We start from the raw sequence: 27,974 nt of genomic DNA, 5'->3' as shown, positions 1-27,974 counted from the left end.
AAAAAACCCTGCAAAACCAAAACCAACGAAACAAAATTATTTAGAATAAAGAAATACAGGATTGAATATAGAAAATGAGAGCTACTTCTACCATACTAACCTAAAATGTCTTGAGTGCTATGACATGTTCTTCCAGTGCATGGCTAAGGCAGGAATAAAAAAGCTGAGATCAAATTCAGCCTGGAAACAAGAGGAAAATGCTTTCAGTTACATTTTGGTCTTGTCCAGAATGGTTCTGTTGGCATTCAATATGCATCCACAAATTTTAAGATATGGGGTACCTCCTGTCAGTTGTTTGGATGCATTTCAGCCCAGAACGCAGCAATAAGGTCAAGAGAAGTTTAGGATTTATTACAGAGAAAGGATTGCTGCTGTGGGACACCTCTGGCATCAAGCCCTGAGAGCAGCCCCCTGGAACTGCTGGTCTACACAACCTCCATTGTTCTCTCAGGTTTCACAGCTGCAAAGGTTGTTTCCACCTCCAGAAGGCAGGAGCTCTCCTCTCTGCAAAGCTGCACAGCAGCTCCACGACAGCAAGGATTTTGCTGTTTCTGTGTCATTTTGGGGAGGGAGGGGTGTCCCCCTGGCTTGTATCGCCCTGCTCCAGAACCAATTAACTTATCCTGAACAGCCCAGTGGGTCTCAGGTGGCCGGGGCTTGATAAGGCATTTCGTCTCCCTGTTCTCGTCCGGATAAAAGTTACTTGAAGGACACGCCCTCTAAATGATATAACCTTTATTTATTTATTCCAAAAAACAATTTCTGCCCTATAGATAAGAGTCTGAAGACAGGGCAAGAGCATTTGAATTGAATATTTTAGTCTTGTTTAGCTGACTGCGTTTCTCAGAGATAACCCTTTTGGCTCCTAAGAGGAACCTTCACATAAGAGTTTCCTTTCACGGAGGGTAAACGTTTCCCAAATTCTTTAGTAACTCGATCCCTTTCCATACTGGAATTCTCCTGTGTCGCCTAGCAGGAATCACCCACAATACCCAGATGATGACACTCTGGAAGGCAGGATATTTGTGGCATAAGGAAACTACAATTTGAACAAATGTCTGGAGTTTGAAAAGGAATCTATCCATGCTTCGGCTTGGAGCTGTAGGGCTGGTGTCCCACCACTCTGCTAGGGCGTAGTGCCATCTTGTGGACTACAGCAGTTCCTGGCAGAAAGCAGAGGAGAAGGGAAAGATGGAAAGGAAGATGTAGACAGAACAGGTATTCAGAAAAGAAACCAAACCCTGTTTCATCTGCTCTGCTCCTGATACAGTAGAGCATTCTAAGCAACCTGTAGGCATCTGGTTACACAATTACCATTGCATACATTTGTCCTTGAGGGCCTTTGTGGTCTTTTCAAGCAATGTGGATGTGAAATTGCAGTGTGACAACTCCAGAAAGCTCAGACATAACACACGTGAAGAGTGGGCCCAAAACCTGAAGTTTAATAATGCGTAACTCTAAATAACAAAGGCAGTAAAAAAAAAAACCCTTGTAAAATAAAGGAGATCTAAGAGGTTAGTATAGTCCTTCCATGTGATTACTAATGTCTCCTACTATTTGTGCACAATTGTTCATATTTAATGCAGTGAAAAACAATTAATTTAGCCACAAAACATTTATGTGAACTAGGTACCAGAAAAACGTAGAATTTTTTTTTTTTTTTACTTCACAAATTTGGTGGCCTGAGAAAGACAGTATGTCGTGATTTCTGTATGACCCTATTCTAATCCAATGGGAAGTGAAACTGATTTGTAATGATTTAAAATCACAGATTTTCATTGGAAATGTAATGTGTCACGCACCTGAACTCCCACTATGGCTCTGCAAGACATTATTTTGTCAGTATAGTAAGCTTTTAATTACTATACTGCCCAAAAGAAATGCATCACTCATCAGCAACTACTAACACAGCACTGAGTCTGGATCTAACCTTTTATAATAAAGTAATAAGAATATTATCCAGATTAAGAACTACCTCGTTTTCTTAGGTAGGTCACAGTCTCCTTCACTGCTTTATTTTTTTTTCAGATATGAGTTGAAACTCTTTTGATAAAGGAAATGCATCTGCCTTGATGAGGATTTGGCAGCAAACTCTGCAGTACTATGGTCTATCATATCAGATGACACCAGGGCTTAAAACTTTTCACATTCCTCTGGTTACACAATGTAGCAGAGCTCTGCACAACTCCTCACACCTGAATTTTTAAACAGCCTTGGGTTTGATTTCTGCCTGATGTTGAGCATAAAAACGGGCACTTTATTTTGTTGGGAAAACTCAGTTGTTTTTAGAGTAGAAAAAGATTAACCTGGTTTATTTTCATCATGGATGTAAGTGTTACAATAAAATTCACTTTCTAGAGAGGTGCCTGCAGTCCCCATAAAATGCAGGAAATTCAGGCATTCAAACCATCAAACTTAACAGACTGACATCTAGGCTACCAGTAAAAGATGCCAAACAAGAAAAAAAAAAAAAAAAAAGGAAAAGGAGAGGAGAGGATCTGATATATGCTCTCCAGAGGCAGTTTGGGGGCTATCCTTATCCAGGATTCTCAGCTACTGGCTCTCCTCTAGAACAGCTCTCTATGTCCCATCAACTGCTCCTCATAAAAAATAACACACAAAATTCAGTGTCTCCCAATTTGCAATGCTTAGTAAGTTTGTAGGGGTAAGTGCTTGTTTGAATTCCTTCTCTGGATAAATTGAAGCCTTGATTTTTGCTCTTCCATGGTTTATGTGAGTTACCTGTTTTTCAGAATATACCATCAATGTTTCCTCCTCTCCCTTTGGCTCCAAATAGAGAACAAGAGATTCAAATCCTCAGCTCTATGAAAAAGCTCTGACTACTGGGTTTGGGGGAGACACATAGAAAAACTTGACACTTATTGTTCCTATTGCCCTTCTGCACTGATGGAGCTGGACCCAGCTGCCACTAAAAAAAACCAAAACCACACAAACAAAAGAAACAAACCACAACAAACCCCCCCATAAACCCACAGGCCTTCATGTAGTATTTCCCAGATTCCTTAACCTACCAATACAGTATCATTTCAAGCTGGTTTTGTGAATATTCTTTATAAATAAATTATTTCATTTCTGACAACAATACAGACTTGAGCAGGTTGTTTTCTCTTTTTTTTTTTTTTATAGAATGGAAAGATTTGCCTGTCAGACTCAGTGAGATTTTAAAATGCTAATCCTCTCTTGGAACATATAGCTGACATTGACGGAATGTTTTATTATGTGATCTCTTGCTCCTACTTCCAGCTAAGATTAATAAAGTCCTCACTTCCCCTTTGGCCTCCAGATCTTATTCCAGTGGGAAATCACACCTTAAAGTAACTGATCCTGCCAGATACTTCATCAGTTTTCACTAAGAGGGAAAGTGGCAGGCATGTTCCATCATAGATCTTCCTAACTGTGTTGAAGGGAAAGAGGAAAAAAATTAGATGTGCTCAGCTACACCTGTGAGTATCTTCTATTGTAATAATGAGTATCCTTTATCTTTAGATAATACACATGTAAGAAGTTGGTCTACTCTGAAGTTTTCAGGAGTTTCTTTTTGTATGCTTATTACTGTATTACTGCAGCCAAATAACTTCAATTATTTCATTAAGACCGATATTTTTAAGTATCATCCTGACATATTTGTTGAAATTCTTTACACAGATAAATTTCTGGGCATTATTGCTCTGTACAGTACAATGCACAGTACATTTCTGTGAAATCCACCTAATTCCAGAAATATTAATGTAATTAGTATAATGGTTTTAAAAAGCAATCTAGTGGAATGGAAAAAAGCCCAAATGTAGAAAGATTTTACCAGAGATGAGCAAAAGTGATTGAGGGCTCTCTTTTCATCAGGCTAGACCCAGTGATAGGACAGTATTCAATGCCATGTGGGACTGCCAATTTCAAGCATGGTATGACAATGCAGTAATGTGTTCAATCAAGTTTTTGCATTATCTGGAAAGCTATATCCAATCTGTATTGTGCAGGCTTTTTTTCTTTTTCAACCATTAACATTGCCTGCATATAACACATTGTTCTATTCTGTGAGTTATTATTCTAGATTTCCAAGGGGAAAGGACTGGTTGTTTTGTCTTCAGGGTTGCTCAAAGAAAACACCTGCATTTAGAATAAGACATTTTATAGAGCTACGAGATATTGTCCAGGGTGCAAGTGGAAATTCGTGATTGAAATGAATGTACTTTAAATTTCTGTTTCACTTTTGCACATATGGAATACGTTAAATGTAATTCTCAATGCCTGTAGACTTCCTTAAAGCCTGAGATAAATTTACTGTCACAAGGAGCTGTGTAGTCACACAGAAGTCATTACTTTTAGTCTTACTCCACATTTTAGCCTGAAATCTAGTGAGCATTTTTGTTGCCACCACAGAGGATCCGACATGAAGAAAGCATCTCAAATTGTAATCTCATAACCTCTAAATTACTTCCATGCGCAGCTGGAAATCACAGCTGAGTCATAGCGCCCCAGACTTTTGCCAGAGCAACATATTTTAGTAACAATATTACAAAATATTTTCATGTTTTTTAGAACTTTATAAAGGATAGGAAAGGATGGTGGTACAGAAAAATCACATCCTCCTAATGATAGTTGTCCTTAGAAAATTTTTCAGATTTGAGATAGGAACACGTTATGGGATTTTGATAGATTATGCGGTTATTTAAAATAAATATTCGCAGGTAAGACACAATTTTGCAATGTCACAAAGGTAATTCTGCCTGGGAGTCTTCACTGTTTCATAGGTTCCCCCCACACTGAAATGTCAGATGTTTTGACAGGCTTTTGATCCATGCAGGCATTTGGTTTTGGTCTAGACCTTCAACCTCTGAAACAAATGATGTGGTTTACATGCTTAAAGCTCCTTCAGACCAAATATTGGAAATATGCAACGTCCTTCAATATGATCACAACTAATTTCTTAGGATTGTTATGAGACACAATGTGAAAAATAGATATTTCTATAGAAATAAAGTTACTATTTGCTGTGAATGAATTTAAGCCTGATAGCTTTGACTCATACACAGGACATACAGAACACAACTCTTCCTGCTCTGATTCAGAAGCAAATGCAGTTGGGCATTGTCACACTGATTCTGCCTACAAGTTTCAGAATAATCTGCAGTGCAATTTGCAAAATATAGCATTTTAAATTACTGAAGCATATGGATAATTCTTCAGGAACAATTTAGTTCAGTTTCTTTTTTTCTGAGTGTCACTGACTGAGATTATTCCTCCTTGATTACCCCTGATTTTACAGAAATCTTAGATTCTTAGTCTTTAAAATTATTTTCTGTTGCATTGCCATAAAAATAGATTGTCCTATTATTCTTTCATGTATAATATATATTCATTATCTTCCTAACTCATCTGCTTAAATCTGTAGTGTACTAACATTTTTTTCTGGTTTGATATTTCAGTTTCTATACCAACAGTGTTTTAAAGCCCAAGACTGTTCTTTGTAGTATCCAATTACAACAACCTTACAGCCAGGTACTTTATATTTAATAGGTTCAGAATTCCTGTTTGAGCTACATCCATGAAACACAACTGTATGCACATGTCTGTGGCCATGATAGAACAAGACATCCTGTAAATTTTTAGTTATCACTTTAGTGTCTAAGTTCTCTATTAAATACCATTGGCTTTTTCTTGCTCTTTATAAAGGAGCCCTGCCTCACAGCATATAGAAAAACAGCAAAACCAAGCAGAACACTAAATTCATCTCAGGGCTCTGCTGATATCAGAAACCACTCAATCTTTGCTCAAGAGACTCTTCATGTATTTATAACCCTGTAATTTACAGTTTCTTTCCATTTACTCTCTACGTGGGTGACCTACCAAACATGCACAACAGCCAATATTCATCCCTTATATGCTGACAGTGAGCTGCCTGACGTTAGTACCCACACTCCAAGCAGGCTTGAAAATATCCTGGACAAAGACATTTATCGTGGAGCAAAAATTAGAGGAGCTGCCTTCTAAATACTACTCATAAAAACAAAACTATTGGAAAGCGAGCCTGACAAGATACAAGTAACTGAAGAGTTCAAAGATGGGAAGAACAGTTGGGTTTTACATAAACAGTGCTGGTTTTCTTCATTAATTAATTTCCCTTACTTACATAAAAATAGAATAATTTTCTAATCTTTTCCATAGAAAAATCCATTATTATTCATGTTGAATAAAATCTTGTTTTTAAATGGGTTTGACAGAACAGTTTCTCTTAACACTTCTTCAGAAGTAAGCTGGGGCTTACAGCAGGAATAAATCAAATGCCACTGGACCTTTTTTGGAATTTGTTAGGAATAAAATTTTTCTAGATTGTACAGTATATTAAAACACTGCTTAAATTAAAATTAAGTTAAAATAATTTAACTGCCACTTCATTGCAATCAGCCCTTCTGCTTCAAAGCTAGCTTAGCTCCTTTGGTTTCTGTTTGTATACTCTTTGAAAGACACAAAGTTGCCCACAGAAAAGACTACCAAAGAGTACCCAAAAGTCCTCCAGTTTTGTTAGGAGATTAATTCAAGGGAAGGCCAGAAACTAACACCACCAGTTGCAGCACCATACACGAGCAAGGCTCCAAACTGAATTAATTGAGAACCAGTTTATGACTCATCTATGTTATGCTGTTTCTTCAGTCTGTGCTTCATTCATAAACAGATGGCCTGTAAATATTCATGAAACAATTTTTTCAAAACTAACTTCTAACCTCAAAACTAAACAGTAACTAGACAAACCTCTGTGAAAGTGTAATTTAAACAGATCTCTATATTTAAGTGTAAGGAATGTGGAACATAACATCATAAACCCTGAACAGACTTTTAAAAAATTTTCGAATTTAAAATACTCAGTTTTTCAATAACATTTGACAATCTTTACTAAATTGGCCTCTATTGTGCACAGAAGATTTAAAAGATTAGGGGTGCTTGGTTTAGAAAAAGATGAAAGAAAATCTGGCCTATGAAATATAAATGTCATCTTTTACTTTTATTCATTAGGCAAGAACAATTGGACAACCATAATTACGGCAGACTAACACATGCCTGTAAGGTTTGTGCTGATCTGTAAATTCCATTCTGTGACCATTATTTTGTCTAAAGAGCTTCTAATTTTGTTTATTCTTCTGCATTTTTCCACTTTGAAGTAAATACACATAGAATGGTGAAGTCCTTCCATTCAGCAAGAACATATTCATGAGAAGTATGCCAAAAGTGGAAATGCTAATCATTAATTTGTGTTCACTCTAGAAAAAACAGGCTGCCTGCAAGCCTGGAAAACTGCTTCTCCTTGTTTGCAGTTGCCGTGAAAGGGCGAAGTTGAGGTAGGCAATGGAGCTCATGACTTGAACTGCTGGAGACCTTTGAAAGATAAACTAGAAACAGCACAGATTTTTTCATACTGATGTCTCTGTAACAACCTATCAGCTGAGGTCAGGATTAAGGGTGTATTACAAAAACCAATAAACTGTAAGAAAAACACATGGACTTTGTAAATCTTGTGAACTCTCAGAGGAAGTGTTTGGTGGGAAGGTGTTTTGTTTAGCTAAAAAACTATGGCTGATTTGAAAAGAATTTTCTAAATCTGTAAATTCCACAGTTTTACTTGTAACCACCCCACTGAAGGGGTTTATTGATCACAACATGCTAAAATGCAGGGCCCTGCATTAACAGAATGCTTTAACACAAGAATATTGCAGTATTAATATTGGTCAGACTGAAAGAATGGAAGTTGTCAGAGTCAAAAAATGGGCTCTACTATGGCCCTGAGAAAAGCTACACCACCTTTTGAGTTCTTTTCCCATCTCAAGTAAAGACCTTGAATCAAATCAGAAATACATTGTGTTTATTCCTTGTCTTCTGGCTCATGAATAATAACAAATCACTAGGGGAAAATAGTTCCCTCTATATTTAATGGAACAAGTACAACCAAAACAATATACCGGACAACTGTGGAAATATTTGTAGCTGTTGTAATGTACTAAGAAGCAGAGTCTTTCTGGTTCTGGTAAATGAGATAGTCATAACACATGAACAATAAAATCCCAACGGTGGCAAATGCAAATAAAATAAAATAACCAACTGACCTTCTGATTGTACTCAGAAGGAAGGATAGGACAAAGGCAGTGTTACAATGACAGGTTTTGAGGACTGATCAAGCACACAGTATTAAAATAAACACCCCGCTCTAAGAAAACCTATGTTATGCTCCAATTAGAAATATGCTGAGAGTCACAGCTGTTAGGGAAAGGAAAGTTAGGAGCTTATTTAGTGGTTCCATATTACTCAGCTCTTTACCCTTACAGAAGAAAGTGAATCCATAAGATATCAGCCAACTATGTAAAGCAGGAACCATGCAAAACTGCTAGAGAGGGGTCCAGAGATTAGTTGAATGCTTTCTGCATTCATTTTCTGCAGACACCTTATTTTAACTTGAAGTCTTATGGAGCACAAATATAGGACTCTGGTTTTCAGGTCTGGAATATACTTAGGTTACCATGGGACTCTGGTTTTCAGGTCTGGAATATACTTAGGTTACCAAATAAGGTGTAAATTTATGGTGTCCCTAGTTCAAAACAAACAAAAAATAAATCCAGACCTGAAAGCGGAGTTTCTGTAGCAGAAAAGATTGACTTGCATTACATCCACAGAACACTGACATTCTCTATTTCTACAATAATCACTGCAGCAAGAAAGAATTGTGATATTCTAACTTTAACCTCTATTACTAAAACCAGATGTCTTGTTGAAAAGAAACTGCTAGAGTTTACAACCACAACAACCTCAGTAGTGGCAATTTTAGACTGAAAATAATGAAGATCTGAAAAAACCCTGGAAAGGATTATAAAGGCAACTGTTGTACCACAGCATGCAATCGTTATTACATGGTTATTTCAACTGCACAAAGTATCTTAGAGACACTTCTGAAACTTTCTAGGGTAAAATTTATGTATGTAGATAGAAAAAAATAAAGCACCTAATTTTTTTTAAAAGCTGGATTTAGGCTAGTGTTACAAAAGTCACTCTCTGTTTATGCCTCCCCAGCCTATGCACAAACTGAAGCAGGGCACCCCTAGGCAAATTATAGGCTATCATGTAATTGTATGCTGTATCATAATGTATTCACTCTAGAAGGCAAAATTAAAGATACATTTACTTTCATGGGAAGAAAAAAGCCAATAATGATGGTGAATATTTTAGAAGCCAAGATTAAAGATACATTTACTTTCATGGGAAGAAAAAAGCCAATCATGGTGGTGAACATTTTAGAAGCCAGTATTTGCTAAGAACAGAGAATTAAAGGGCTTTTATCAAGTGGACTTTTTTCTAACTGGTACAAGTATTCCATTTATATTCTCCACACTTACAACCCCAACAGTGGCAGCAATAATGGAAGTGATGTTAGAATTAGGGTTCAAGGTACTGAGGCTCAAATTGCTGTCATCATCAAGGGGAAATGTTACAACTAATCACAGATGCTCAAACAATCAGCTGGCCTGACTTAGTCTGATGACCCATAGAGATTCCATACTGAACTTAGCAGGATTTTTGGAAATAGTTTGTATATGAATTCTTAATGTGACTTCTGGAACAGATCTCATCCTCTTTACATTCAGATTTTTAATTACTTTTTGTAGTATCTTATACCACTTGACAAAAAACACAATTAATAATCAGAAGGTGTAACTTCACAGAGGTTTGTTTTAGTGTAAACTCAAGCACAAGATCTAAAAGGACAACTCAAAAGAGGTAGTATTCACAATGCCCTCACTTGTCTCAGGTTCACAATGAAAATAAGCTAAAACTTTTCACTCAGCAGGTTTCTGTTCCTCATTCTAGTAGGTAATTAATTTAAATACTAATAAATAATCATAAACTTTTATATTGTTCGTGTTACTGGAATAACAAATCAACTCCCAGTATAATTCAAAGGGTACTTTACAGGTATGTATCTACTTACCAGCAAAGGCCACGAGTATTCCAATTGTACATTTCAGTTCGTATTTACCTCCAGTAATGGCATTAACTACACTACTTAATAAACTAAATTGCACAAAATTGGAATTTATCCTTGAAAATATGCAATTCCCATATGCAGCCACTGGATGGACTTATGGAACCAGTGAAACCTTTTGACTGCAGACAAGATGCACAATTAAGTGAGCAACTGCCAAGGAATTTCCTTCTGGACAGAAGAAACTGTCTGTGAAAAAGGGTTTGAGCCTAAAAAACAAGGTACAAACAGGGATTTTAGTTTCTCCTCTTCAATCGAGTACTTGTTTTTCAATATAGTTAGTTTAAGAACAACTAAGTTGCTGACATGAACCAGAATGATAAGAAAATTAGTTTGTAGAACATGTATGTCAGTTCCAAAAGTGATTATTTGACCTTAAAGTTTTAGGGTATAAGCACTAAAAATTGTACTGAAAAGAAACTAGGTTTTTTTGATAGTTCAGTTTGCAAACAGAAGCAGATCATAGTTATTTAAAATTCTGCTTAATTTTTAAAACTTACACTACTTTAAAAGGCTCATATTCTTTAAGAATAAGTTAGAACAGTATTTGCTCAAGATCTCTTACCATTTTCTGGAATAGAAACCTACTACTCTGCATAGTAAATGTAAAACAAGCCCTACATTAAGAGCATGGTCATCCATGAATATAAAACCTTTATTTCCTTTTTGATTACAGGTAGCTGTTAAAAGTACTCCTGAGTATTTTGTGTGTATCACATTTAACTATATTAAAATTAATTTAATGCACTTTTTTAGACCAGTTACCATTTCAGTGTATACAGCAGTGATAAAATACATATGTGATCCCACACACTGTGTTCTTCTTGTTATGCAGACAAGAGCAGTAGAAAAATGACAGTTGTAGCAGGAAAATTCAGTAAATTCACCTCAAAGGAAGCCAATAGGGTTGCTGTGGAGAGAACTAAGTGAAGCTGGGGAATGAAAGGATAGGTGTATGAGCCCAGGAGAATGAAGAGCTATGGCATAAATCTGCCCATACCTGCAGTTCTCAATCTGTGGGCAGTGACAGTGACAAGCACAGCCCTTCACTCCCCCTCTGCAGATACACTCAGTTACAGGATCTAAAAGGGGATCTTGTGGTTTTGTAATTTTGTCTTCACGCTCTTCTGTCCCAAACAATTTAGAATGGCACCAATCCCAACTCGGCATGCCTGGATTTCTTTAGTCTTTGTGTTGTGAAGGTCATATGCAGAGTCTGTGCAGTGAGTGAATGTCCTCTGACTAATTGCACAGGATAATCTTACTGGGTACCTATTATAGCCAGGACTGAATGAGAGACAGTGAGAAAAAGGCATGGGCAAGGAAGGCTGGGTCAGGTTCAGTGCTGCTGTCTATTGCTTTCAGTCCTCTTCTGGAACAAAGCATGAAAGGAGACTGCAGACATTTGTCAACTAACAACTCCTTCCCAGCCTAATTTGCATCTTAACCACGCGTAAGAGCAACTCTGTGGATAATAAAACATCTGCAGAAAAAATCACTCTGGATCTCACTGATTTTGCTGCTTTCTACCATATTCTTCAAATTCCTGTTATTTTTTAGGAAAGCAAACAAAGCCACTCACAGGGCCCAAAGAAACTAACTGAGCAGCCAGATTTAAAGATATGTGTGCACTTTAACACCATTCTAAGTCAGGAGCTGATATCCATGAATTAATTGCCTGCAATGATCATACAAATGGAACAGGATGGAATGACACCTCGTGCAATAATCATGGTGCCCATCACTGGACACAAAATACATGCAGTGTGTCTCTGGCATGCCAAGACTCCTGAATGCCATATGCTCTCCTGACCTCAGATGGGGGAATACCATCTGACATAAAAGCCCCACAGTTGGCACTGTAGACTGCAGGCTCCAGGCTCCTCTCTCTCCCACCCCACTTCTCACCCTACCCCTGTTGACAATTACAGAAACAGCAATCTTGCAGGAATGAAGTCAGGCTACAAGAATATTGAATGACTGAGTCAGAGACTAGGAATGGAGGAAACTCCAGAGCTGCCTGATACATATCATTGCCTAAAAGCAAAATTGTGACAAATCAGGTTCTTCTGTACCACTCACTAGGCAATGAGATGCCTTCCCTGATCTCCCTACTACACACAGTGTTGTGTCACAGGTGTGTGTTTCCCTGCTAAAATCCTCTCTGAAAACATCCTACCTCATCCAGGAATGCTTCCCCCTGCAAAGCCCCTGAGCACAACTTGCTATTTTTGGCTTGTTCTGACCTCCTTTAATTTCTTGACCTTGTTCTGGAACTAGGTGTTGGTCCACTTTTAATCATGCCATTACAACCAAGCAGCAATCTTCCCATACCAGTGCTGATTTGGAAAGCCTTTGCTAAGCTGCTGCACTGGGAATCTTTCACCGTACAGAGATTAGGTCACAGACTTCCTTCCAGGGAAGGTGGCACCAGGAGCTGCCAGCTCCAAGCTAGGACAGTAAAATGGGTGGGGCAGCATTCTAATATGGCACAGGGTGATGCAGACAGAGCCTGTGGAATTACTGGGACCACTAATCTAACCACCCACATAAGCAAATCAAGTGAATCATCTACCTTACTGGTCTATCAAGCCTCCGGCACACACATGATACTGGGTACATAATGGGGGACTGGCTCATATGAATTAGATTTTTAAAGTGCTTCTAAATTATATGTTACAGTTCAAGTTGCTTAGAGACACAAGCTCAGTTTGGGAGTGGTCCTCCTTCAGACAGAAAAATTAAGCAAATTTCTTATTCTGCATGAACCACTGAATACCAAACTGTTTATTCCTATTAATAGATTATTTGTCTCAAATTCCAAGACCAAAGAATTGCAGAATAATCAAATTATTCTACTGCTATGACAATTTTTTCAATCTACTCTGGTTAGGAAATATGAAGTAAATATCTATACTTACAATGTTGCTTTTAAGTAGAGCTCTGTCAGGCAATTAGTTGTTAGATTCACAAATGACAGAACTGATGCAAAGCTCTGAATATTTTTACTCACAGATTGTTTGGTAAATTGGTTGATTTGTGTTGGATGCACTACTCAAATAGTTCAAATTACTAACAAATCAGTTGCTGTTACTGTACACCTGAAAGTGTAACAGCAAATCTGTCCTATTACAGCCAAATGACAAATATCAGGAAAACTGTTGCCAAGGCTGCCTGGCTGTTCTGTGCTGAGGCCTGTGGATTTCCACCTGTTCTGTGCAATGCCACTGCCTAGATTAAATCACAGCACAGGCTAAGCACAGCTTGGAACACTGAAAGTGTGTATGACATATGACATTCAGTATGAATTCCCCCCAGTTAACATTGTGTACTTTCTTTGACAAACACACACACAAAAAAGACAACTTAGTAGCATATTCTTAAAATTTAGAGATTTGGCTTTGATTTCTTTTTGGGCATTCATGTATGCCATTCTGAGGAACAACATAGTAGAACTCACAGTGCTCAACCTCGACATTCTCAATGTCTAAACCTCATGCCAAATTATTTTTTGCACATCCAAAGTGCTTACATACTGTCATGCTGATAGGTGTTTCTTATCTCCTGACATTTCAGATTAGCTCTTTTAATACATAAAGACTACCAGGACATGTTTCCATGTGTGCTGTAACACATTTCTACTCAGTTCAGACTTTAATTTCTGGTACCACACACACATGTTGCCTTTTCTTATTGAAAGCAAATTCCCATGCAAATGTGAAGGAAGAAGGAATTTGAAAGGGAAAATAATAATTTGCAACTCCTGAAAAACAGATCAGAAAGTTGATAAACCTTCTATCCTGGAGAACAGCTGCTTTTATTTATGCATAATCAAATTCCAAGGCCAGAAGTTGGTAAGAAGAGATTTCTCTCCCCACTACTAAACGTGTATCCAGAGCTGACCAATTCAGTTCACACGCATGCACAACGAAGCAGGTCCTGATCCAGGGTAGCCCTACACTTACTTTGCTGGTCTTCAGTGACTCCTTGTCCTATGTCCCAGCTATCCATGCCTGACTTCGATCCTCACTGCTTTACAATGAGGTATGTCTTTTTATTAATTGGTTCTTTATTGAAACTTCTGAAAATTATATATGAAAGTGTGTTACATGGTGTATTTCCCCTCAGAAATGTGAGTCTCGCAGTGCTTGCTAAAGTGCAGATTGCATGCCGTAAATCCACCCTCATTAGCCAGCAAATCCAACCCTAATAAGGGAATAGATTCCTTGAAAAGGAGTGGGCAGGACAATGCAGGGTATTAATTTCGTGTACCAAAATGCATTGGTATGTACCAATAAATATTATAATCTCATGGACCAGTTTGCGTTTCTTTTTCCACCACTCTGAGCCTCTGGATGAGCTCAGAGCTAATGATGACTCTGAAAATTAGTGGAATGGTTTTTATAGGTATATTTGAGAAAAACATTGATGGAAATGGAGGCCAAAATTATATAGGGAAGATGTACATTCAAGTGTGCGGTAATTGAAGAGGAATAGAGTGGTTTAGCATAAATTACAAACCTTGCAGTATTAATAGAATGGACAAGTGTACTGTGACCTTTCTTTGTAAGATGCTGTTCTTGCATTAAGTGATTTCTAAATATAGCAGTATTCTGTAGACAGACTACTTAGATAAACTGGAGTGGCAATGCCATTTCATCTAAAAATAGAGAAACACTTCTCCCTCTAAATACCTAGAGCCTGTACCTGTGGTCTCAGGCAGCTGAAGGCAATCTGTTTCCACAGTCATGGACAGTGGCTGTCCTGTCCTCTCCTCCATCCCTGCTTGCAAGGATCTGCTCATAGTGATAATGCTCCAGTTTACAAAGTGGTATTAATCCTTGGTCAGAGGTAGGAAATTTGGCCTAGTTTCTTCCTCGGCCAAATGTAGTTAAACACAAACCTCTCTGTGATGTGCTTTGATCATCAGGCTAACACTTTGCTCTTGGATGAGGGCTCAAGTAAAGTGAATGGTCAGGCACTTTAAGTACTTGAAGTTGTGCCTCTTGAAGAGAAAAGGGAATTCTAAGCTCATTGGGCAAGATAGAAAGCAACACACTAATCATTTAATGTAAAAAAAAAAAAGAAAAAAGAAAGAACTCATCTTCATTACATGATGTCCAACTGTAGGTATGGAAACACAGCTCTACTGATGAACAAGGGGAAAAAAAGATTTAGCTTTCTCACATGTGAGACTCTAATTACTATCAATTAAAATCAAAACAAAAGCCCCAACCCAAACAATAGATTTGTCTTCTAAAATTTTAGGAGTCTGGGTTTTTTTCATGCATCCAGGTGGAGCCTGCATGTTTATCATTAATTCAATTTACGTTATCAAGTTCACTATTCATATTAATTTACTTTATCAGATCTTCAGTTCCTACTGCAAGGTAGTACTTCTGTTCATACAGAAGCCCCAGTTTCCAGCTCTACAAAGTTATGTGAATGATGATGAACAATGACAGGTATTTCTAAATACAAATATGTACAAATATGCATAGTTGTCCACACCAATTGAATTCACTACCCAAAGTGCAACAAGCCACGAATTACACACTCAAAAGAGACATTGATTACATATTTCAGAGGTGCACAGGCCTGGGTGCTCAGTGGTATTCCACAAATCAATTCCACACCAACCACTAAAACTTTTTACTCGTTATACATTTTAGCAAACAAAAGGATTAGTGTTCATTGGCTACAAGTTACACGGTTCTCTTATTTAATAGTATTCTATCTTCTGTTGGTTAATGATTCTCTCACTTCTAATTCTAGTTAGTCTGTATGCTCAGTCTTTCTCTTCTTTTGGGTCAGTGAGTTTCTTGGGTTGGTGGTCTGTGAGTTGGTGGCCACAGATTTACCCCTGCCAGAACTTTTACCAACTTCATGCTGATTACAGCCCAGTTGCTGGGTTGGCTTTATTAGTTTCTTCCTTATCTTGGGGGTTCTGACAAACACCCTTGTGGCCCTTAAATTCTTCATTCTTTGTGTCCACTATCAGTGGTACATCCTTCTTCCCAAGCTTGGTTAACCTCCCCCTGGGTCTGAGACCACTGAAGCATGTCCAGCCCTAAACCTTAAAAAGGCAATTCTACCAACAAGTAATTTGTTTTTCTAACACCTGGACAGCACTTAGATCTTATTAGCTGCTACCTGTTTCACACATGTATGCTGTAGCCCCAGCTGTCAGACTTTTTGAAAAGGTACAGATATTGTCTTTCCCATTTTTAGGTTCCTCTTCCCTGAATTGTACAAAAGTGTGATGAGGCGACAAAGGAATTTCTACTTTTTGCCCTTCTTTTGTGCTGCAATGATTGCCTTTCATTTCTAAGATGCTTACAATTGTCAATACTAAGGAGAAGAGAATAAAGATTGTAAAGGAGGAGACTGCTTGAAATCCTGTGTCATGGGCCTTCTGACATCTTTCCACACACATCATAAACAGAACTTTCATCCTCAGCCTTAAAAGCAGTCAAAACCACCTGAAGACTCTTTCAGATTGGACTGTCCTGTTAAACCAGTATCACTGCTGCTCTTTACCAGAGTGCCTTCTCATGTGTTGCCAGTAAGTCACCTGAATTTTCAGTTCAAAGACCTACCATGTCCTCCCATATACTCAGGAACTCTCACACCAAAGTAGAACATCTCACTTAGATAAATTTCCAAGTGCAAATCAATAGAGAGGATACAGAAGGAAAGAGCAAGTATTAGCCACAAACTCTGCTGATCACCACCAAGATAATCATTAACTGCACATTCTAGCTGAAGCCTGCAGTCAGTTACAGAGCTTTGTTTCCTTTTCTTCTGGATCATGAAGAGCAGTTGCAATGTTATTTGTAATCCACTTTCAGAACATGGAGTAAGAAGGTATTTAAACAGGGAGACAAGGATATACAAGCTGCCCTTTGAAGCAGCCTATAAAAAAGGAGTTGCAGCTGCCTTAACGAGGTAACACTTGTATTCCTGCCTGTAAAATGTCTGGAATTCAGTCTGATTTGAACTTTGCAGAATGTCTGCATATGTGGGTCAGTTCACAAAGCAGGACAATTCAAGTTGTTTGCTGTGTCTGAGAGATGTATTACAGGTCAAAGAGAAAGAAAGAGACTGCTGAGGGTGGCCAGGAGGCACTGGGAAGTGCTGGCCGAGAGGATTTAGTGAAACTGCAGCATCTCAGAATACAAGGAAGTGTTTTGTAAAATCATCTTTTTAGCTGGGCAGGAGGAAGGAAAGGGAACTGCTTGCTTTTCAGTCTGCTTCTCTTGCAACGGCCTCATTCTAGTTGTTCACTTTTGACTGTGATCTGCTTCAGAGTAGAGAAAGAGTAAATATAATCAGCTGTAGATGGGACTCCTGCAGTTCAGAAACCTGCTATTGCCTGCAGCACAGCCAAAGACATAGAAAATTTAGCTGAGATGTAAGATTTTATGATTGCATTAGCAAATATCAAAGTACCACTGAAGACACACACAACATAAATGTGTTGGAATAGAACTATTCACAGCTGATTACAGGAGCAGCAGAGGGGAGGAGCACAGGTACAAATTACAGCAAACACACCACACTGATGCATGGAGGACTGTAGTCTTGCCAGATCAGCAGGTGATTATTCCCCTTCCCCATCCCATTTCGTACAGAGGGAGAAATGGATCGTAGGTACCCACGATGACACATCTTCAGCTGGACTTCTTTAAATTCAAACTACATCTGACAGCACAAATAGAAACGCCTGATGTTTCATAGGCAAGAATAATTTTTAAATGTTCTTGCACTGAACAAGGCTTTTACAATTTTTTTTTAATTAAATCAAAGAGGAGCATGAAAGGGTGCCACAATGAAGCATTTAATCCAAGAACCCTAGTTGTGCTTCATTTTCCAAGATTAATTATCAAAAACTTCTAGGATCCTGCTAGAAGAAACAGAACTCTTTTTTTTTCCCTACTAGATCAAATTTTCTCTCTTAATAATTCTTTTCCTTAAAAGAAGAGCGGTTTTTCTCTTCTTCTCATACATGCAGCCTTTAATTAGTCCATTAGACAAAAGCAGTATTAGCTAGACACTGTCACAATTACCCACATTTGGTAGCTAATTACTCCTTGAATAGTCTTAAGGCTACCAGCAATTTTAGTACAATTGGCAGCCCGGGGCCCCCAGGAGCTGCTCCAGCAGCCAAGAATAGCTGGAACAAGGGGGAGGGCCAGCCATGACCCTTTCTCCTCAGTCACAACCTAACTGATCTGCTATGCCAAAGGCAAGAGTAACACAGAAATGAAAATATTCCCAAGTGGCTAAATGTGCTCTCTTTATAGCCTTTTTAGACTAATGGAGTGGCATAAAGGGACCACAGGAGAAGAGAAAATAGGATCTTTTAAATGCTAAAGCATTGGCAGGACTACTAATGATTTTTCAATTTTGCAATGTTCCATTAGAACAACAGTACAAAACACTTATATGAGATCAAATTCTGACACAAGACTTTTATTCTAGTGCAATTCTATTCACTGATGCCTCATACTGCAACAATTTACATCACTGCAATATGGGTGTCAAGACAGTACAAAATGCTGACTTGATTTAGTAACATTTCATATGCATTTTACACAGGTAGAAATTACTTCATAAGGGACACAGCAACGTCTGTGATTTGAGTGAAATTATTGCTCCTGTACGCTTGTGTGACATCAGTGGAACACTAAAATTAACATAAAAATTTAAATGAGAACCTCAGTTTTAAATACATTGCTAATTCAGATTCTATTCCACAACTCCAAAGAGCACTGCTCTGCAAATTCAGCAGTACTGTGCTTGTAAAGAGCAAGGAATTCCTTTTTAAAAACTTTACAAATACAGCAGGGATCCCTTTCCACCACATTCTTTTAATTTAACCTTTAGCTTACAACTGTTGATGAGCAAATTGATACAAGTACATGGATGTGGCAGCATTGCAGAGGCTGACTGTAAGATGGACACAACAGCAACAGCTTAGCTCACCTGTCAGCAGCAGCATCACAAGGCTGTAAGTCTGGAGAGACATTGCCTTTGGCAGAAGTATTGACTTAAGGTGCTTCCAACCATTTTTGCTTCCTTGCTGCCCATCCTGCTCTCTCAAGAGCCATACAACTTTTATCAACTCAACTGTCTGTAAGGCCACCCTATGCATCAGGCCCAGGGAATTTAACAGGTATTAGAGAAAAATTCTTTAAATAAAAAAATTTAAAAAGCATTGTTAGTCAGTTTAACCTGAATCAGTCTCATGATTCAATTCCCAAACATCAACATATACAGCTGTGTTGGCACAGCTGAAAGGGTTTCAGGAACAAGCAGCTGGCAGTTGAGGTGCTGGAATGCCTGGAAACAGGTTGATCCTGGCAAAAGTGTGCATGGAACAATACATTTACTGCTGTCCATCTTGGCATTGCTTACCTGCATGTGCACTGGCCAGTTACAGACTATGGTCCACAACTTTAAGTACTGCAATAAGCTGAGGCACCAGTAATCCTTTACCAGTGTTTGTGAGGGAGTTTGCCTCTCCTTCTGGGAGCAAAGCAGGGATTGGAGAAATGGCAGTGTTCTTAGCACCTGACTGCAAATCACCAGCCTAAGGGAAAACAAAGATAAGACGTATCAAATCTGGGTTCCACTGAAGTACAAACCTTGACCCTCCTGACTACCTCTAGCAAAAGGTGCTCCTGAGCTCATCTGCTTAGTGGGACTTATGCTAAGACCTTGTCCAAAGCACTGCACAAAATCCTCTCTGGCTTTAAAATCCAGAAGGATTCCCAAGATTCTGTGGTGTCCTGGCTTGAGATTCCCTGCCAGTTGCACTCCCCTAACATCAGAGTCCAAGACTTGAAGAACAAACAAATGCAGCAGATTCTGAAGACAGTAAATTACTTCCTAAAATGGTCTTGGTCATAGACTGGATAGTAGCATACATGGATGGTAGGACAGACAGAACAGCTACTGTGGGGGGGAGGAAAAATCAAAATAAAGATAGACCAACACTGGAGCAGGTTTTCCAAAGGTGTCTCTTGACTCTCTGTCCTTCAGAACTCAGCAGGACAAGGCCCCAGTCAATCTGATCTCAAATGGCCCTGCTCTGGTCCAAGCCTGACCAAGGATTCCTTCAAATTAAATTATTAAATCCCTTCAAATTAAATTATTCCGCAATTCTGTCACCAAGGTGTACCATGTGCATGACGGATGAGGCTTCAAGGATTTGAACTGGGTAATGCTCAGGAACAATCCAAAAGAGCAGTCAAAAAAATCAAAGCCTCAGCCTATCCTTTTTATCACTTATCCAGTTCTTTAAGCTCTTAATGTCATCAAAAAAAAAACCCCACCACCTTATTTTTAACTTTAATTCCCCTGTAAACCACGACAGGTAAGCACTTGATGACACAGGTGGTTGGGAGAAGCTCAGTGTTTAGAAGCAATACCTGGAAGGTGAAGAGTTCTGTTCAATTTTCAGTTTTAATAGTAGCTAAGGTTTTGATCTTGGGTTCTGAGTGTCACTCCTGATAGTGGAGATCACATGTCTTTTCCCACCTCTTATTTCAAATGCTTTGGAAATTAAGGAAATGTCCATAGCTCTGGCACTGCTAGTAGTTGCATCAGAGCAGTGAGGAAAATGGGAGCTTGTTTGTAGCACAGGAAATGCTCTCAATCTTTCTTAGTATCTCTTAAAAGAGTACAGAGCTCATGGGAAGCCTTGACATAGGGGAAGCAAGGCCTGAAGTGCCTTTCAGGAAACACTGAGAAGGATAAGGGTAGGTAAAAGGCCTTAGTTTTATTTTCCAAAAAGAAAAATAAGTAAAATAAATACTTATTTATAAGAACAGTGTTACACTTATTTTCTGCAAGGCTGGAAGATGTAAAGAGACCTATCCAGCAAATCAGAAAGTGGTTTTGCCTTGCATTATAGCTTTTCCAAGCACTTTTCATTTGGGGGAATTTCTTTTATATCATCTGTGGGCAAATCCTAAGTTAGGTGTGTCATTACCATTGCTGTGCAATGAGATCTAAGCACGCTGGGAGTTAACAGTATAGCAATTATAATAATTGTATATAATTATAAATTGCATTAAATGTTTCTGTGCATTTTGCCTCACTAGTGGAATGTGAGAGTTATGGGGTTTTTAGAGATTTGTATCTAAAACATGCTAATTAGACCTATACAAAACCTATACATATTACATGGTAAGAGCAGCAAACTACAGGAATGAAAATAAATACTATGTGTACACAATATCATATTTACACCAATATCTTACCACGGTAAGAGAAATGGTTCTTAATAAATTCTTCTACAATGCAGCTTACAGTCTTTCTTTCACAGAAGACCAGCCAGCAACTGGGATGAAGGGAAACAGGAAGTGGAGGAACACAGGACTCTATCCATTCCTGAGAAATCAAGTCTCTGCATACAAAAATCCCTTGGTATATTCCTCAGTCATATCCCACTAACTGTTCTCTTCCATACTGTCAATGTCCAAAATGGAAAAGTAAGTTGTATCAATGTCTTTTTAAAATATCATGTTTATTTTGAATTCTGATAAAGGCCCAGCAAGTATGAGTTTTCCTTTTGGATATCTTCACGTATTTTGCTCTTAATGGGATGTTCACCAGGGCCTGTGACCAAGCTCAATTCACAAGTGCCCTCAAAAGGTTTAAATTCTAATCTTCCTTGTACTTTTACCTTTTCTGTGCAAAGAGCAAGAAGACTTAGGAGCTCAGCATAGCTTTTACGTGAAGGACACAGAAGAGGCAGAGGGAAATTTTGACTGCTAGAGTGTGGTGTTACACAAATTTGCTATTATTTTATAAGAAAATGCATCAGGAGAAATCACATGCATGTTTGGATTTTGGGTTTTTTTTTCACATGACTCTCATTCCCACCTGGTTTACCACAAATTAACAGGCCCTATCATTCAAAGAGATTGGATCCTCTTGGAGTATCTGGGCCAACAGTACTCAGTAGTCTTCAGTTGTTCCTTTGCTTTAAGATTTGTGGGCAGGGTCAGTCCTGAGACTGAGCATCCACAAGTTTAAGAAAGTGCCTTTTACAATGTCTGCAGCTGGATCCATTCCATCCCAATTGTACTGGAATCACAAACAGGACAGCAGGTGTTTCTCTTGCAGGTAGAAGTCAAATATATAAATCTCTTTCTGGGTTAAATATCCTCATATGCAGCAAACTGCTATGTATCATCAGAGCTTAACTGAGTATATTTCATCAGCTTTTGCCTGGAAGTGTTTTCTGTTGATGAGCTTTTTGCAAAATTCAACCCCAAAGGGTGCTTAAAGTTCTCTTTTTATATACCTTTAGTACTTGCATATAAACTAATGTGATTGCAGTTAAAATTGCACCACTGGTGCAGATTAAATCGGAATGGTCTGGAGTCCAAGCCTGTCTGGAGTGAGTGATGGGAGCACTTTGTACGAGTTGAATAGTGGTGCACTGCCAGGAGCCCAGGTTATTCCTCCATAGGAAACTGTGTTAAAAATACCAATCTCTCAGTACAATCTGGTCCCATTTGGAGAACAAACATAAGCTTTTAAGAGGTAATCGTAGTAGAAGAATTAGTAATGGAAGAATGCTAAAGATGCTGCAGCTGTGCCAAGACTGGTTTTGGAAAGTTCACCAAAATGTATGCAGGGAAGTAAAATAGTTCTTCAGCTTCTAAAAGGTAACTTCTGCATTGTCCCACAGTGCTAGCTGAGAGGAATAACAGCTCTGCAAACTCAGACCTGCACAATAGGAATTCTTGTTGAATTTGGGGCATGCAATGTTTACGTTAGATGGGTATGTTATTTATTGATTACTAATTCAAATTTTTAGGGTTCTTGTACCTGTAAAAGTTTTATTAGCATCACTCTCTCGGTTAGGAGGACATTTTTATTTACATTAGGAGGACATTTTTATTTACACTGTTAAACCAGCACCACTGTTATAGATGTAGTCATACCAGAACGAATCTGACTTACAGCCCCCAGTACATGTTTGTACTTTTCAAGCGTTTTTGTATCCATATGACTGCATCTACTTCAGGATATCCTTTCCAACTTTAACTTATGCCCTGGGGTGGAGGTACAGGTATGCTCTTACCTTAAGTTTGTCAGGGATAATACTTCTTTACATTTATTCCACACTGCCATCATACCCTTTTGCCAAGTCTGCTCTAAGTTCCCAGCTCCATTTGTTTTCACAGACTGTGTTGTTTGGAGGAAAAAAAAAATCAGTGGCAGTGTCAGCTGTCATAATCCCTGCTATTCTTCAGTTTAATCAGTTGCATAGGCTACTCTAGCATGCACCCAAAACCATTGCTGTTCTAGCCCAGTAAAGACTGCAGTAGAGGTGCAGGCAGAAACAAGCAGCCAGGCTGGCCTGAACAGTGCTAAGCAGTGCTGTCATTGAATGTTGCATTGCAGTCAGTCACAATCCCTGGCCAAAGACTGACAATGGTGGAGTGACAAAAATCAGTTAATAAATTCTAATGAAATTTAAATGAAAATTAACAGAATCTCAACAAAAGTCTTACATGACCTCAGCCAACTTTATAGAAAAATCAGTAAAACTTGCATACACTTATTGATGGATTCGGCCCTCCAGCTTAGGAGATCTCAAAAATCACTGGGTTCACACTGTCATGTTCTGGTTTGCTATCTTCGCTTCCCACAACTATTGTCATGACAATTCAGCTTCAGAATGAAATGCCAAGGATTCATAATATGACACAGAAACTACATATTTAAAAGATGAAACGTGGGAAACACAAAATCAAGTCCTTTTTCGTTCACAATATGGGCACAAAACTAAACAAGTAATTTCAATAATTATGTTTCTATCACTATGACTCATTTTTTTCCCACCTCATTATTTACATTTACACATGAGTACACTCAGGATCACACAAATCACATTCTGGAATATTTCTGTACTTGCCTAAGGTGTAAAATATAATGTGAATTTGTGACTCTCCCCTTCTTTCCCTCTGAGGAAAAAATTGTCAGTCTATTTACAACTAATCAGATATAGACATGCTTTGACTTGAAACAGATTTTTCTAAGGTCTATATAGGGTTTAAAGAATATTAGGGTGGTAGGCTATCACTCTGTGTGATAGCAAACAGTTTAAAAAAATAATTTTGTCCCAGGAGAGGTCCTATCAGATGAGATACTGTCTGTTTGTACCACTCTAACTTTGTGCTGGATCAGGCATAATTTATCCTGCTCAACTGACAGAAAACTGGCATAAACCCTGAATAAACAATGTAACATATGCTCTGGCTCATTTGGTAAAAAATGCAGTCGTGTGCTCACACCAATACAGATCAAATTTCAACTGCCAGGAAATCCCACATTCACAGATTTTACAGGACTTAATGCACAACCACAGCCTTATATTGCTTCATTTTTTTCCTACATATTAATTGAATTTTAATTACTTTATGATAGGCACAAATCAAGAATACAAATATTTGAAAAGATATTTGAAATCTCCCTGACAAATACTTGTGTAGAATGAGTCTTTTGTAGTATAATGGTTCTTCAAGTAGGGAAAAACAGGATATCCAGAGAGTACCAATGTCCCTTTCATAACACTGGTGGACATGATTTTGTACCTTTATGGCCTGTACAGAAATGAACTCACACAAGGCAAAGCAGGCTGTAACATCCCTCTGTAATAAAGAGGTTGGACTGGCAGTACTTTTGTGCTACTTTTCACCTCTTTGCAGCCACTAACAGCACTGCAAGAGAGGAAACACTGATTTCCAGCAGCTCATGGCCCTGCACAGGCTTTATGCTGTCTGAACTCTCCTGTACACCCCTGCATAGCTGAATCCCTTTTCAGAACAAATTACTACAAGTACATTGTTGCTATTACGATTGGAGGGAAAGTTTAGGCTCTGAGATTACTTCAGCAAGACTGCATCAGAAACAGACTTTGACAGGAATGTTCCTAAATCCTTACCCATGTCAAAGAAAACCTCTCTTTGTGACTCTCTCCAGGCTGTTTCTAATGCCCATCCAGCTTCCAGTTGCAACAAACTGATTTTTAAATTATAATATTACATTGTCTCTTTGAAACATGGATTTCTCACTCAGTTTCAGCCTAGTCCTGGTCATTACTCAAAATCCAAAGGAAGACATAGTGGGGTAAAGAGATAACAGATGGATATACACACACTAGGCCTGCTTTCCTAGTGTCTTGCATTTTATTTACTCATATACAGGCCTGATAGGTGAGTGCAAAACACAGGTCAAGGGCTCCTATTTTAATTTCTTAGTATTATTCACTTACTTGCAAAAAGGTTTTAAAAACCAATAATTTGCAAGGTATCTAGTGTACTTCACCTGTGAATTAGAACCTCTGAAGCTAGCCTCAGACTAACGTGTACAGTCAAGAAAACATAACAAAACACAGAAATTACATTCTTCTTCTTTCCAGTTGTCCTTCAAATCTTTAAATACTTAATGTATTTATTATATGCACAATAATTACACTCCTCTCATCACAGGATCTAGACTACTCCCCAAAGGATATGGCTGTCTCTTCTCAAATAAGGCATGTCTACATAAAATACCACAGGGTAATACTACATAAAATACTCTCCCCTCAGAAAATGTCAGGCCAATAATTTTTCCTCCCAAAAGTTTTAACACCAGAAGAAATGTAACTCCAGTTCTGAAAGTCTTGAGGAATTTGGTCACACCTATGTCAAAAACCCTATTTGCCAGTGTCAAGCACTAAAAGGACAAACTGGAACTTTATTCAGAATCAGTGGCATTGCTTGCAATGGATTAGCAGTTGTTAACACACTTGGGTAAAACGCATCGACCTTCTCCTGACATTATTTTGGAAGCAAGTCCCAGACAATGTGGGACCTGCAGAGAAAAATGAGCTATTGTTCTCAGCCACTGCTGAAACAGAACATGGGTTTGGCAGGCAGGACAACACTTCCTTTTATACTACCAACAATTTACGCTGGTTTCTAGCCTACTTCATTTTGCACCTTCTCTTGAGAAATTGAAAGTGAGGATTCTGACAAGGTTTGGATCTTGTAAACTTTTGCTGGGAGCTGGTTTGAGCTGACTCACACTTTTGGGAAGCATCCATGATTTTGGAAAGACACCAGGAAGACTAAAATTAGAAAGACTACATGTATTCAGATGAGGCCATTTTAGGGAGCAGTTTATTGTTGATAGACAGGGTGGTTTGACACTAGAAAAATGCTTTGGAAGCACCATGCTTGAATATTATGAGGTTTTATAGAGGCCTGTGGTGCTTATTCTGTAACAAGCTTTAGGTTAGGTGGCCATAAATTTCAGCTGTATAGCTCCAGAATCATTGTAAGGTTTCCACAGGGTAAGGATTGATTGCTTTTTTAGATGATATGTCAAATTAAACATAAATCTTTCTGTGAGCACGGGATGCTGATCTGATCTTATAGATTGGTTGCTTTACTCTTCTTTAAAAATTTTGACATGATGGCCATTTCTTTATGATGAAGTGAACAAAAATTGTCTAAATAAACAACTTCATTAATATTAAAAGCATATAAAAGGAAATGTTTAAGAGCAAGGCCATCAAACCTGCCAGCTAACAAAACCCTGGTCATAACTACCTAGTAGTTTGGCAGACCAAAGCTAAAGTGAAATCTGTGAAAATAAACTCTATAAAAGCACTGTCATAACTTTTATGTGCTACACTATATAAGTTATTGCTCAGGGATCTTGTAATTAGTCTTTATAGAATTTGTATCTGCCCATAAACCATAGATGTTGGAAACTATTTGTGGCATTTTTAGCAAGTGCCTTCTTTGCTCATTTTTCCTCATGCCATTAAGTTGGCAGTTTCTTATCCTTTGTTCCTGTTGTACCTGCCACAGATTTTGGAATTTGGTGTTCCTCTTCTGCATCTCCACAGCAATGTCACAGGGTATGAGATACAGTTCTTTGCTGGCTGTGGCAATGGCATTGCCCAGCCTCCTAACTGGCCCTCCCATCCTCTGAGTGCCTGCAAAATCAGAGAAAGAGAATTTGTTGATCTGAGATTCCAAAGGAAAGTGTTGTCAGGCCTCTTTCTGATAAAGGCCCCAGTTTACAAACTGTACCACAAAGGCTGTGCTGTCTGTCTAAGAAAAGAAAAGGTGTTTTGTTACAGTAATGTCTTCAGCCAGTGAAAAGGTTTTGCAGACTCTGGTGACAGCACCACACATCAGTGAATGTGAGTGTTAATAACAGAAATGACACAGCTAAATTCACCCTATTAAGCAAATCAATCAAAATTCTGGCTGTGCAAGAAGTTTGTAAGTAGTATGTATTAGAAAGTGGCAAAGGCTACTGATGAGTTGCTGATGTAAATGATCCTACCTGATAAATAAAATCTGATTGTTTTCAACTTCCTCCCCTTTCCTCATCAAAAATAGAAAAATACAAAGGGCAAACCCTGAAATAAACATGGACCTTGTTACAGAGGTTCCTGTTGTTCCTGTTCCTTGCCAAAGAACAGGAGCTGCATGTGTGTACAGTTTTCACACACACGCCTCCAAAAAGGAGAAGAAAAATTGCTTACAAGGACAGACGGACTTTTGGAGACTTTGAACCCTAACATACTCCATCCAATGAAGAGGTCTAATTATCAGTAGTCTAACTCATGACAACTCTATCTCAATCTGTTTCCCATTATGTGTGAAAGATGCAGTTCTAGATTATGACACACTAAAGAAAAGGCATCTAATTGTATGAATGGTGCCTATTTAAAATATATAGGTCACTATTATGACACATTTACACTTGGCTGTGTATTTACCATTCTCCCTCCTTGATAATGAGGTGGACTTTGGGATGGAGGAGAGGCAATAAACTTCTGTGTAAGCTGCTTAAATGGCTTTTGCCCTTTACAGAAGCCAATCTCTTCAGGAAAAACTAA

The 27,974-nt window shown here is 38.4% G+C and overlaps 1 long non-coding RNA gene across 1 annotated transcript; it reads right to left on the bottom strand.

The window, feature by feature from the left end:
- Window positions 1-136: 136 nt before the first annotated feature.
- Window positions 137-27,515, bottom strand: LOC146437854 (uncharacterized). The gene is made up of 3 exons (XR_014851563.1): window positions 26,923-27,515; window positions 19,463-19,637; window positions 137-180 (listed from the first exon to the last, which is right to left on the bottom strand). It is a non-coding gene; the product is annotated as an uncharacterized LOC146437854 (long non-coding RNA).
- Between the last annotated feature and the right edge of the window lie 459 nt (window positions 27,516-27,974).

Source organism: Lichenostomus cassidix, chromosome 4 (genome assembly GCF_008360975.1).
Source record: "Lichenostomus cassidix isolate B80296 chromosome 4, HeHo_3.0, whole genome shotgun sequence".
In the NCBI taxonomy this organism is placed as follows: Eukaryota; Metazoa; Chordata; class Aves; order Passeriformes; family Meliphagidae; genus Lichenostomus; species Lichenostomus cassidix.
This window is presented reverse-complemented; position numbering and strand designations above follow the sequence as displayed.